Source organism: Oncorhynchus nerka, linkage group LG2 (genome assembly GCF_034236695.1).
Source record: "Oncorhynchus nerka isolate Pitt River linkage group LG2, Oner_Uvic_2.0, whole genome shotgun sequence".
NCBI classification, from domain to species: Eukaryota; Metazoa; Chordata; class Actinopteri; order Salmoniformes; family Salmonidae; genus Oncorhynchus; species Oncorhynchus nerka.
Window position 1 is genome coordinate 11989804 of NC_088397.1, and position 13300 is coordinate 12003103.

A 13300-nucleotide genomic window follows, 5' to 3' on the forward strand; every position below is an offset into this window, starting at 1 on the left:
TTGGCTGCAGATACAGTATGACCTGGAGGATAAGAGTGTTTTGGCTGAAGATACAGTATGGCCTGGAGGATAAGAGTGTTTTGGCTGCAGATACAGTATGACCTGGAGGATAAGAGTGTTTTGGCTGAAGATACAGTATGGCCTGGAGGATAAGAGTGTTTTGGCTGCAGATACAGTATGACCTGGAGGATAAGAGTGTTTTGGCTGCAGATACAGTATGGCCTGGAGGATAAGAGTGTTTTGGCTGCAGATGCAGTATGACCTGGAGGATAAGAGTGTTTTGGCTGCAGATACAGTATGACCTGGAGGATAAGAGTGTTTTGGCTGCAGTTACAGTATGACCTGGAGGATAAGAGTGTTTTGGCTGCAGTTACAGTATGACCTGGAGGATAAGAGTGTTTTGGGTGCAGTTACAGTATGGCCTGGAGGATAAGAGTGTTTTGGCTGCAGATACAGTATGACCTGGAGGATAAGAGTGTTTTGGCTGCAGATACAGTATGACCTGGAGGATAAGAGTGTTTTGGCTGCAGATACAGTATGACCTGGAGGATAAGAGTGTTTTGGGTGCAGTTACAGTATGGCCTGGAGGATAAGAGTGTTTTGGCTAATATCCAGTATGACCTGCAGGATACCTGTTTTGGCTGCAGATAAGTATGACCTGGAGAATAAGAGTGTTTTGGCTAAGATCCAGTAAACCTGGAGGATAAGAGTGTTTTGGCTGTTCAGATACAGGGCTTGGAGGATAAGAGTGTTTTGGCTAACCCAGTATGACCTGGAGGATAAGAATGTTTTGGCTACAGATACAGTATGACCTGGAGGATAAGAGTGTTTTGGCTGCAGATGTATGACCTGGAGGATAAGAGTGTTTTGGCTGCAGATCCAGTATGGCCTGGAGGTAAGAGTGTTTTGGCTGAAATACAGTATGGCCTGGAGGATAAGAGTGTTTTGGCTGCAGATACAGTATGACCTGTAAGTGTGTTTTGGCTGCACATACAGTATGGCCTGGAGGATAAGATGTTTTTGCAGTTACAGTATGGCCTGGAGGATAAGAGTGTTTTGGCTAAATCAAATGACCTGCAGGATAAGAGTGTTTTGGCTGCAGATACAGTATGACCTGGAGGATAAGAGTGTTTTGGCTACAGATCCAGTATGACCTGGAGGATAAGAGTGTTTTGGCTGCAGATCCAGTATGGCCTGGAGGATAAGTTTTTGGCTGCAGATCCAGGCCTGGAGACCAAGAGTGTTTTGGCTGCAGATACAGTATGACCTGGAGGATAAGAGTGTTTTGGCTGAAGATACAGTATGGCCTGGAGGATATACAGTATGGCCTGGAGGATAAGAGTGTTTTGGCTGCAGATACAGTATGACCTGGAGGATAAGAGTGTTTTGGCTGAAGATACAGTATGGCCTGGAGGATAAGAGTGTTTTGGCTGCAGATACAGTATGGAGGATAAGAGTGTTTTGGCTGCAGATGTATGGAGGATAAGAGTGTTTTGGCTGCAGATACAGTATGACCTGGAGGATAAGAGTGTTTTGGCCAGTGACCTGGAGGATAAGAGTGTTTTGGCCAGATGTATGACCTGGATAAGAGTGTGGCATGACCCTGAGGATGACCTGGAGGATAAGAGTGTTTTGGCTGCAGACACTGCAGATCCAGTATGGCCTGGAGGATAAGAGTGTTTTGGCTGCATATCCTGGCATAAGAGTGTTTTGGCTGCAGATACAGTATGACCTGGAGGATAAGAGTGTTTTGGCTGCAGATGCCTGGAGGATAAGAGTGTTTTGGCTGGATACATGGCCTGGAGGATAAGAGTGTTTTGGCTGCAGATGCATAACAGAATAAGAGTGTTTTGGCTGGCATGACCTGGAGGATAAGAGTGTTTTGGCCACAGTATGACCTGGAGGATAAGAGTGTTTTGGCTGAAGATGTATGGCCTGGAGGATAAGAGTGTTTTGGCAGATACAGTATGACCTGGAGGATAAGAGTGTTTTGGCTGATAGTATGGCCTGGAGAATAAGAGTGTTTTGGCTGCTGGTATGACCCAAGAGTGTTTTGGCTGCAGTTACAGTATGACCTGGAGGATAAGAGTGTTTTGGGTGGCAGTGACCTGGAGGACCCACACCAGGATAAGAGTGTTTTGGCTGCACAGTATGACTGGAGGATAAGAGTGACCCAGATCACCTGGAGGATAACACTGGCTGCAGATGATGACCTGGAGAGTGTTTTGGCACACCATAGAGTGTTTTGGCGCTGGCATGATAAGAGTGTTTTGGCTGCAGACCAGTATGGCCTGGAGGATAAGAGTGTTTTGGCTGGCATGACCCATGGACCCACAAGAGTGTTTTGGCTGCAGATACAGTATGACCTGGAGGATAAGACCCATTTTGGCTGAAGATACAGTATGGCCTGGAGGATAAGAGTGTTTTGGCAGATGACAGTATGACCTGGAGGATAAGAGTGTTTTGGCTGCAGATACAGTAACCTGGAGGATAAGAGTGTTTTGGCTGCAGATACAGTATGACCTGGAGGATAAGAGTGTTTTGGCTGGCATGACCTGGAGGATAAAGTGTTTTGGGTGCAGTACAGTATGGCCTGGAGGATAAGAGTGTTTTGGCTGCAGTGACAGTATGACCTGGAGGATAAGAGTGTTTTGGCTGCAGTGACAGTATGACCTGGAGGATAAGAGTGTTTTGGCTGCAGACGCTGGCATGACCCTAAGAGTGTTTTGACCCACAGTATGGCCTGGATGATAAGAGTGTTTTGGCATGACCCATGACCTGCATAAGACCATGGCTGCAGATAACACTGGCATGACCCCAGTATGACCTGGAGGATAAGAGTGTTTTGGCTGCAGATACAGTATGGCTGGAGGATAAGAGTGTTTTGGCTACAGATCCCAGTATGACCTGGAGGATAAGAGTGTTTTGGCTGCAGATCCAGATGACCTGGAGGATAAGAGTGTTTTGGCTGCAGACCAGTATGACCTGGAGGATAAGTGTGTTTTGGCTGAAGATACAGTATGACCTGAGGATAAGTGTGTTTTGGCTGCAGATACAGTATGGCCTGGAGGATAAGAGTGTTTTGGGTGCAGTAAGTGCTGGCTACATATCCAGTATGACCTGGAGGATAAGAGTGTTTTGGCTGCAGATACAGTATGACCTGGAGGATAAGAGTGTTTTGGCTTACAGATGGAGGATAAGAGTGTTTTGGCTGCAGTTACAGTATGCACCATGAGTGTTTTTGGCTGCAGATACAGTAACCTGGCATAAGATGTTTTGGCTGCAGATGCAGTATGACCTGGAGGATAAGAGTGTTTTGGCTGCAGACCCACACCTGGAGGATAAGATAACACTGGACCTGGAGGATAAGAGTGTTTTGGGTGCAGTTAATGGCCTGGAGGATAAGACCCCAGTATGACCTGCAGGATAAGAGTGTTTTGGCTGCAGATGCAGTATGACCTGGAGAATAAGAGTGTTTTGGCTACAGATCCAGTATGACCTGGAGGATAAGAGTGTTTTGGCTGCAGATACAGTATGGCTTGGAGGATAAGAGTGTTTTGGCATGATCCAGTATGACCTGGAGGATAAGAATGTTTTGGCTACAGATACAGTATGACCTGGAGGATAAGAGTGTTTTGGCCACAGATCCAGTAACACCTGGAGGATAAGAGTGTTTTGGCTACAGATCCAGTATGACCTGGAGGATAAGTGTGTTTTGGCTGAAGATACAGTATGACCTGGTGTTTTGGCTGCAGATACAGTATGGCCTGGAGGATAAGAGTGTTTTGGCAGTTACAGTATGGCCTGGAGGATAAGACCCACACCATATGACCTGCAGGATAAGAGTGTTTTGGCTGCAGATACAGTATGACCTGGAGGATAAGAGTGTTTTGGCTACAGATGCAGTAACCTGGAGGATAAGAGTGTTTTGGCTGCAGATCCAGTATGGCCTGGAGGATAAGAGTGTTTTGGCTGAGATGCAGTATGACCTGGAGAAAGAGTGTGCTGATAAGATACAGTACCTGGAGGATAAGAGTGTTTTGGCTGAAGATACCAGTATGGCCTGGAGGATAAGAGTGTTTTGGCTGCAGATACAGTATGACCTGGAGGATAAGCTGGCAGGATGACCCAGGATAAGAGTGTTTTGGCTGCACCATGTATGACCTGGAGGATAAGAGTGTTTTGGCTGCAGATACAGTACCTGGAGAATAAGAGTGTTTTGGCTGGATGCAGTATGACCTGGAGGATAAGAGTGTTTTGGCTGCAGATACAGTATGACCTGGAGGATAAGAGTGTTTTGGGTGCAGTTACAGTATGACCTGGAGGATAAGAGTGTTTTGGCTGCAGATAAGTATGGCCTGGAGGATAAGAGTGTTTTGGCTGCAGACCATGCAGTATGACCTGGAGGATAAGACCCTTTTGACCCAGTACCTGGAGGATAAGACACTTTGGCTGCAGATACAGTATGACCTGGAGGATAAGAGTGTTTTGGCACAGATCCAGTATGACCTGCATAAGACTGTTTTGCAGATACAGATGGCCTGGAGGATAAGACTGCAGATACAGTATGACCTGGAGGATAAGAGTGTTTTGGCATAACCTGGCAGGATAAGAGTGTTTTGGCCAGATACACCATGACCTGGAGGATAAGACTGGCTGAAGATGTATGGCCTGGAGGATAAGAGTGTTTTGACCCCTGGAGGATAAGAGTGTTTTGGCATAACCTGGAGCTGGCATAAGAGTGTTTTGGCTGCAGACCCAGTATGGCCTGCATAACACTGTTTTGCATGACCCATGACCCAGTATGACCTGGAGGATAAGAGTGTTTTGGCATGACCCAGTATGACCTGGAGGATAAGAGTGTTTTGGGTGCAGTTACAGTATGACACCATGACCTGGAGGATAAGAGTGTTTTGGCATGACAGTATGGCCTGGAGGATAAGAGTGTTTTGGCTGCAGTTACAGTATGACCTGGAGGATAAGACCCATGACCCAGTTACAGTATGTATGAGGATATAACACTGGCAGATAAGAGTGTTTTGGCCCACACCATGCATAACACTGGCATGACCTGAGGATAAGTGTGTTTTGGCACACCATGCAGGATAACACTGGCAGTGACCCTGGAGGATGACCCACACCATGACCTGCAGGATAAGAGTGTTTTGGCATGACCTGACCCAAGATGTTTTGGGTGCATAACAGTATGGCATGACCCATGACCCACACCATACAGTAACAGGAAAGGCATGACCCATGACCCACACCATGCATAACGCTGGCATGACCCTTGACCCAAACCATGCATAAGATAGCTGTTTTGCATAACCCAGGTGACCCACATGTACATGCTTCCACATTTTAGAATAAGATGGTTTTCATGACCCATGACCCACACCATGTGTTTAACGCTGGTCATGACCCTTGACTGTGTGTTTTGGCCACACCATGCACATAAGACTGGCATGACCCAGTGCCCCAAGCCCTTTTGGCTACCCACACCATAGCTGGATAACACTGGCATGATGACCTGGACCCACACCATGCATGAACGCTGGCATGACCCTGTTTTGACCTGCAGACCCACACCATGCATAATGCTGGCATGACCCATGACCCACACCATGCATAACACTGGCATGACCCATGACCCACACCATGCATAACGCTGGCATGACCCTTGACCCACACCATGCATAACACTGGCATGACCCATGACCCACACCATACATAACACTGGCATGACCCACACCATGCATAATGCTGGCATGACCCATGACCCACACCATGCATAACGCTGGCATGATCCTTGACCCACACCATGCATAACACTGGCATGACCCATGACCCACACCATGCATAACGCTGGCATGATCCTTGACCCACACCATGCATAACACTGGCATGACCCACACCATACATAACACTGGCATGACCCACACCATGCATAATGCTGGCATGACCCTTGACCCACACCATGCATAACACTGGCATGACCCATGACCCACACCATGCATAACGCTGGCATGATCCTTGACCCACACCATGCATAACACTGGCATGACCCACACCATGCATAACACTGGCATGACCCTTGACCCACACCATGCATAACACTGGCATGACCCACACCATGTATAATGCTGGCATGACCCATGACCCACACCATGCATAACGCTGGCATGACCCATGACCCACACCATGCATAACACTGGCATGACCCATGACCCACACCATGCATAATGCTGGCATGACCCTTGACCCAAAACCATGCATAACACTGGCATGACCCATGACCCACACCATGCATACCGCTGGCATGACCCATACCATGCATACCGCTGGCATGACCCATGACCCATGACCCACACCATGCATACCGCTGGCATGACCCATACCATGCATACCGCTGGCATGACCCATGACCCATGACCCATGACCCACACCATGCATACCGCTGGCATGACCCATGACCCATAACCCATGACCCATGACCCATGACCCACACCATGAATGTTCCACATTTTATTGAGTGCAATGTTTCAACCTGAATGTCTTCAAAACTATTGATGTACAAATCAATTCAGGGGACTGACACAGACACATGCACACAACCATCTAGGACAGCCCTGTGGAAGAGTTTCTGTAATGAAAGTTATGACCCATGAGGATGAGCCCTGTGGAATTCTGTAATGTGCAGCCATGTTTATTGGACAGCCCTGTGGAAAACTATTGAGTGTTCTGTTCTGTAATGTGTAGAGTAAACCATGTTAGCCCTGTGGAAGAGTTTCTGTAATGTGTAGAGTAAAGTTATAGACAACCATGGACAACCATGTAGGACAGCCCTGTGGAAGAGTTTCTGTAATGTGTAGAGTAAAGTTATAGACAACCATGTAGGACAGCCCTGTGGAAGAGTTTCTGTAATGTGTAGAGTAAAGTTATAGACAACCATGTAGGACAGCCCTGTGGAAGAGTTTCTGTAATGTGCAGAGTAAAGTTATAGACAACCATGTAGGACAGCCCTGTGGAAGAGTTTCTGTAGTGCAGAGTAAAGTTATAGACAACCATGTAGGACAGCCCTGTGGAAGAGTTTCTGTAATGTTTATGTAGAGTAAAGTTATAGACAACCATGTAGGACAGCCCTGTGGAAGAGTTTCTGTAATGTGCAGAGTAAAGTTATAGACAACCATGTAGGACAGCCCTGTGGAAGAGTTTCTGTAATGTGTAGAGTAAAGTTATAGACAACCATGTAGGACAGCCCTGTGGAAGAGTTTCTGTAATGTGTAGAGTAAAGTTATAGACAACCATGTAGGACAGCCCTGTGGAAGAGTTTCTGTAATGTGTAGAGTAAAGTTATAGACAACCATGTAGGACAGCCCTGTGGAAGAGTTTCTGTAATGTGTAGAGTAAAGTTGTTATATCTGTGTGTTGTGTCCCAGATAACTTTGTGGTGGACCACAGCTCCTGTGTGAGGGCTTGTCCCAGCAACAAGATGGAAGTAGAGGAGAACCGCATCAAGATGTGCATCCCCTGCACTGATATCTGTCCCAAAGGTACCCACATAATGTACCCCCATAATGACATCTGTCCCAAAGGTACCCACATACTGTACCCCCATAATGACATCTGTCCCAAAGGTACCCACATAATGACATCTGTCCCAAAGGTACCCCCATAATGACATCTGTCCCAAAGGTACCCAAATAATGACATCTGTCCCAAAGGTACCCACATACTGTACCCCCATAATGACATCTGTCCCAAAGGTACCCACATACTGTACCCCCATAATGATATCTGTCCCAAAGGTACCCACATACTGTACCCCCATAATGGCATCTGTCCCAAAGGTACCCACATACTGTACCCCCATAATGACATCTGTCCCAAAGGTACCCCCATAATGACATCTGTCCCAAAGGTACCCCCATAATGACATCTGTCCCAAAGGTACCCACATACTGTACCCACATAATTACATCTGTCCCAAAGGTATCCCCATAATTGTCACGTTCGTTATAAGGATCGGACCAAGGCGCAGCGTGGTATGCATACATTCTTATTTATTTAAAGAATGAACACTGAACAAACTAACAAAATAACAAGACGAAAGGTGAAGCTATACAAACGAGTGCTGACAGGCAACTACACATAGACAGATCCCACAAACACCAAAGGGAAATGGCTACCTAAATATGATCCCCCAATCAGAGAGAACGATAAACAGCTGTCTCTGATTGGGAACCATATCAGGCCAACATAGAAATACAAAAACCCATAGACCTACAAAACCCTAGACCTACAAAACCCTAGACCTACAAAACCCTAGACAAAACAAAAACCCTAGACCTACAAAACCCTAGACAAAACAAAAAACCTAGACAATACAAAAACCCTAGACAATACAAAACTAGCGTACGCACCCTAGTCACACCCTGACCTAAGCAAAATACAAATAAAACAGAGATATCTCAGGTCAGGACGTGACAGTCCAAAGCTCTGGACTGTGGAGGCGCACTGGAGACCTGATGCGTGGTGCCGGCACTGGTGGTACCGGGCTGAAGACACGCAACTCAGGGCGAGTGCGGGGGAGCAGGCACAGGACGTACTGGACTGTGGAGGCGCATCTGTACCACCCCTTCCCTCTCTGTCTCCTAACCAATCCTGATGTCTGTACCACCCCTTCCCTCTCTGTCTCCTAACCAATCCTGATGTCTGTACCACCCCTTCCCTCTCTGTCTCCTAACCAATCCTGATGTCTATACCACCCCTTCCCTCTCTGTCTCCTAACCAATCCTGATGTCTATACCACCCCTTCACTCTCTGTCTCCTAACCAATCCTGATGTCTGTACCACCCCTTCCCTCTCTGTCTCCTCCCATATTCCACTCCTTCCCTCTCTGTCTCCTCCCATATTCCACTCCTTCCCTCTCTGTCTCCTCCCATATTCCACTCCTTCCCTCTCTGTCTCCTCCCATATTCCACTCCTTCCCTTTCTGTCTCCTCCCATATACCACCCCTCCTCTCTCTGTCTCCTAACCAAGCCTGATGTCTGTACCACCCCTTCCCTCTCTGTCTCCTCCCATATTCCACTCCTTCCCTCTCTGTCTCCTCCCATATTCCACTCCTTCCCTCTCTGTCTCCTCCCATATTCCACTCCTTCCCTTTCTGTCTCCTCCCAATTCCACTACTTCCCTCTCTGTCTCCTCCCATATACCACCCCTTCCCTCTCTGTCTCCTAACCAAGCCTGATGTCTGTACCACCCCTCCCCTCTCTGTCTCCTAACCAATCCTGATGTCTGTATCACCCCTCCCCTCTCTGTCTCCTAACCAATCCTGATGTCTGTACCACCCCTTCCCTCTCTGTCTCCTCCCATATTCCACTCCTTCCCTCTCTGTCTCCTCCCATATTCCACTCCTTCCCTCTCTGTCTCCTCCCATATTCCACTCCTTCCCTTTCTGTCTCCTCCCATATTCCACTCCTTCCCTCTCTGTCTCCTCCCATATACCACCCCTTCCCTCTCTGTCTCCTAACCAAGCCTGATGTCTGTACCACCCCTCCCCTCTCTGTCTCCTAACCAATCCTGATGTCTGTACCACCCCTCCCCTCTCTGTCTCCTAACCAATCCTGATGTCTGTACCACCCCTTCCCTCTCTGTCTCCTCCCATATTCCACTCCTTCCCTCTCTGTCTCCTCCCATATTCCACTCCTTCCCTCTCTGTCTCCTCCCATATTCCACTCCTTCCCTCTCTGTCTCCTCCCATATTCCACTCCTTCCCTCTCTGTCTCCTCCCATATTCCACTCCTTCCCTCTCTGTCTCCTCCCATATTCCACTCCTTCCCTCTCTGTCTCCTCCCATATTCCACTCCTTCCCTCTCTGTCTCCTCCCATATTCCACTCCTTCCCACTCTGTCTCCTCCCCAATGCTGATGAATGATGTTTCTCAGCCTCGGTGCTCAGAGATATGTGTGTCTATCGATTCCACATCTCTTGATTATACTGTCAGGGGGACAGGCGGGATAATGAGGGATGGCCCAGAGGAACTCTGGGAAATGATAACAAATTAACATTTCAGGTATTGAAATGACTCGTATAAATCACAATCAAAAATTGGTTACACCAGTTAATGCCAGCCATACTCACCCCGGTCAGGCCTCTGTCAGAAACACTTGGCTCTACTTCCGGTCTATAAGTCTAATTAATACCAATGTAATGAATTCATTAGCCGGTGGGAATTGGCTCAGATTGCTACGGCCCAAATGGTACCCTATGCCCTATGTGGTGCGCTACGTTTGACCAAAGTCCTGTGGGTACCGTACGGGTCAAAAGTAGTGCACTACATAAGGAATAGAGGGCCATTTAGGACACTACTGTTGGCTCATGCTTTTGTAAGTCTTCCAAGTCATCAGAGCAATCTGAATGTATTGAGCAGGGAAAAGGCCCTTGCCAATGCACCAAATAATGAGTCTATAAGAAAATACTTGAGAAAGCAGCCATCCTTGACCAGGGAACTAGTTGGTGAATAAATGCCAAGGTCGTTGGTAGGACAACGAGTGGAACTACTGTATGTGTGATAGTAAAGCTTTGGAACTGGAAGGAGCTTGTGACTTGGACAGAGGAATGTTGTTGCAGAAATGTCAATGCTGTGTGTGTGTGTGTGTGTGTGTTCCAGTGTGTGACGGCATAGGGACTGGCAGCCTGCAGACAGCCCAGACGGTGGATGCCAGCAACATAGAGATGTTTGTCAACTGCACCAAGATCAACGGCAACCTCATCTTCCTCATCACCGGCATCAAAGGGTATGTACTGTTTATTATAAACCTAGTAGTTTGGGTCCTAGATGCTGATTGGCTGAAACAACATTCCAACCTTCAGACAATATACCACTGGTATGACTCAAAAATACTTGTTTACTGTTCTAATTACATTGGTAACCAGTTTCTATAGCAATGATATACCTCTGGAGTTGGTTTTATAGGGCCAATATACCACTGCTAAGGGCTGTATCCAGCTACTCTGCTTGGCCTTGTACATCAGTACAGCCCTTAGCCGTGGTATATTAGCCAATATACACACCTCCTCTGGCTGTATTGCTTAATTATATCACACACTACCATGTATTTAGTCTTTGTGTTCCTCACACTGTTAACAAGATGCCTGAGACAGCATGTGGTATGGTAGAGACATGATCCCTTCAAGGCTCTACGTGGTCAATCCATCGTCTGCCATACAGTGTTACTTTACCTTACTCCAGCTGGTAGTGTTATGGTCTAACCCACCCCTCCCCTGACCTCCCCCCCCCCCACCACCCCTTGCCCCCTCCCCTGACCTCCTCCTCCTCCCCCCACCACCACCCCTTGCCACCCCTCCCCTGACCTCTCTCGCTCCTCTCTCTCTCCTGTTCTCTCTGATGGGCCATAGGGATATGTACCATGGTATAGGGGCCTTGGACCCGGAGCGGCTCAACGTGTTCCGCACAGTGAGAGAGATCACAGGTGACACACACACACACACACACACACACACACACACACACACACACACACACACACACACACACACACACACACACACACACACACACACACACACTCAGCTGCTGCTGGGAGACATGGGAGGAAACATATGAGAGTGAGGATGAGAGTGAGAGAAGGAATGTATAGACTCGGTGTGTGTGTGTGTGTGTGTGTGTGTGTGTGTGTGTGTGTGTGTGTGTGTGTGTGTGTGTGTGTGTATGTGTGTGTGTGTGTGTGTGTGTGTGTGTGTGTGTGTCTGTGTGTCTGTGTGTGTGTGTGTGTGTGTGTGTGTGTGTGTGTGTGTGTGTGTGTGTGTGTGTGTACTGTACGTGCAGAGTGTGTGTGTATTTATTCTTCTGATAATGCCCATTAGGACTTGTATAAAGGGATGAGCTATACCTCATCTGTAAAACCTTTTGTCATATTAAACCCTGCGACTCGCGGTTGAGCCAAATAGCTAATGGAGTGAAACTTCATTTTCATAATGAAAACCAGGGCAATAAGGAAGAGCAACGACCAATATCTCTCCAAGGCAGGGCCTATACTGTCCACTCTAATGGGCACACAAATGCACACACACCCACACACACACACCCACACACACACACAGACACACACACACACACACACACACACACACACAATATTATCAATCATTAAGGCACATGCAACAGTCGTATTATGCCCAGTGATGTTGGATATTGTCTTTACCCAATACATTTCCTTTAAAGAAATGGGATCATTGTAAGAAGCACATAAAAGCAATGAAAGTGTATCTTCCCCCTCTAAATACCTCCTTCATCAAATAGGAGAACATTCAGTTCTTCTCTGTGGGGTAATAAAGACAGAGTTGTTATGCTCCCATTCAGATTCAGTTTTTCTCATCACTGATAAACTTTTCAAAGTTCTACACATGTAAGATCTTAATTTGAGCCAGTTTGCTACAGCAGGAAACAGGAAATGTAAATGATTATGTGGATTATAATGAATTGACATTTTTTGTAAGAGTTGATACATTTATCGTTAGGGCAAATAAATTCTGACATTTTCAAGTGGAAATCACAAACTTTTAAATCCTTTTTGAACCTTGAATACACTACAATTTTGAATTTCCTGCCATGCATGAAAATTCTCAGCAACAAAAGAGTGATCAAATTAAGATCATCCATCTGTACTAGACAGTCTAGTGTTTTGGTCATCTTCATTCATGCGGCATCAGAAGCACATAAAGACATTGAACTTAATGAGTTGTTATAATCAGTGTGTGTTTGTCTGTGGGTTGCCATTTCTCCTCTAGGGTTCCTCAATATCCAGTCCTGGCCAGAGAACATGACAGACCTCGGTGTCTTCTCCAATCTGGCAACCATCGGTGGGAGATCACTGTACAGGTAACAATCAGAAATCAACTCATTAATTACCATATAGTACATTTTATTATTATTATTTTATGATTTTAGTTTTGCGTCAAAAAGGAGTGTAAAATATATATATATATTATATATATATTTAGGAAATCTGTTCCCAAGTATTCCCACTAGTTAAAAAACAGACAGATGTGACGAAGTCTCACTATATTCAAGACATGAAATGATTGTTATTTTCAAAAACAATCTCTTTTTGGGCTTATTGTGGTCAATTTGCAGTGTATAAATGATTAGAATGATATTCCGGGCTGAATCTAGCTGGCTGCCCCCGAAATACACCAATATGGGGGTTTAAAACAATCCCACAGTGTAGGACTATAACGATGTGTGCTGAGAGTCGGGAAGCAAGTTCAGGAAGT

At 46.5% G+C, this 13300-nt stretch overlaps 1 pseudogene; it reads left to right on the top strand.

Moving 5' to 3' along the window:
- The window catches only part of LOC115127351 (receptor tyrosine-protein kinase erbB-4-like), a 219139-nt pseudogene that overhangs the window by 83344 nt on the left and 122495 nt on the right, over positions 1-13300 (top strand).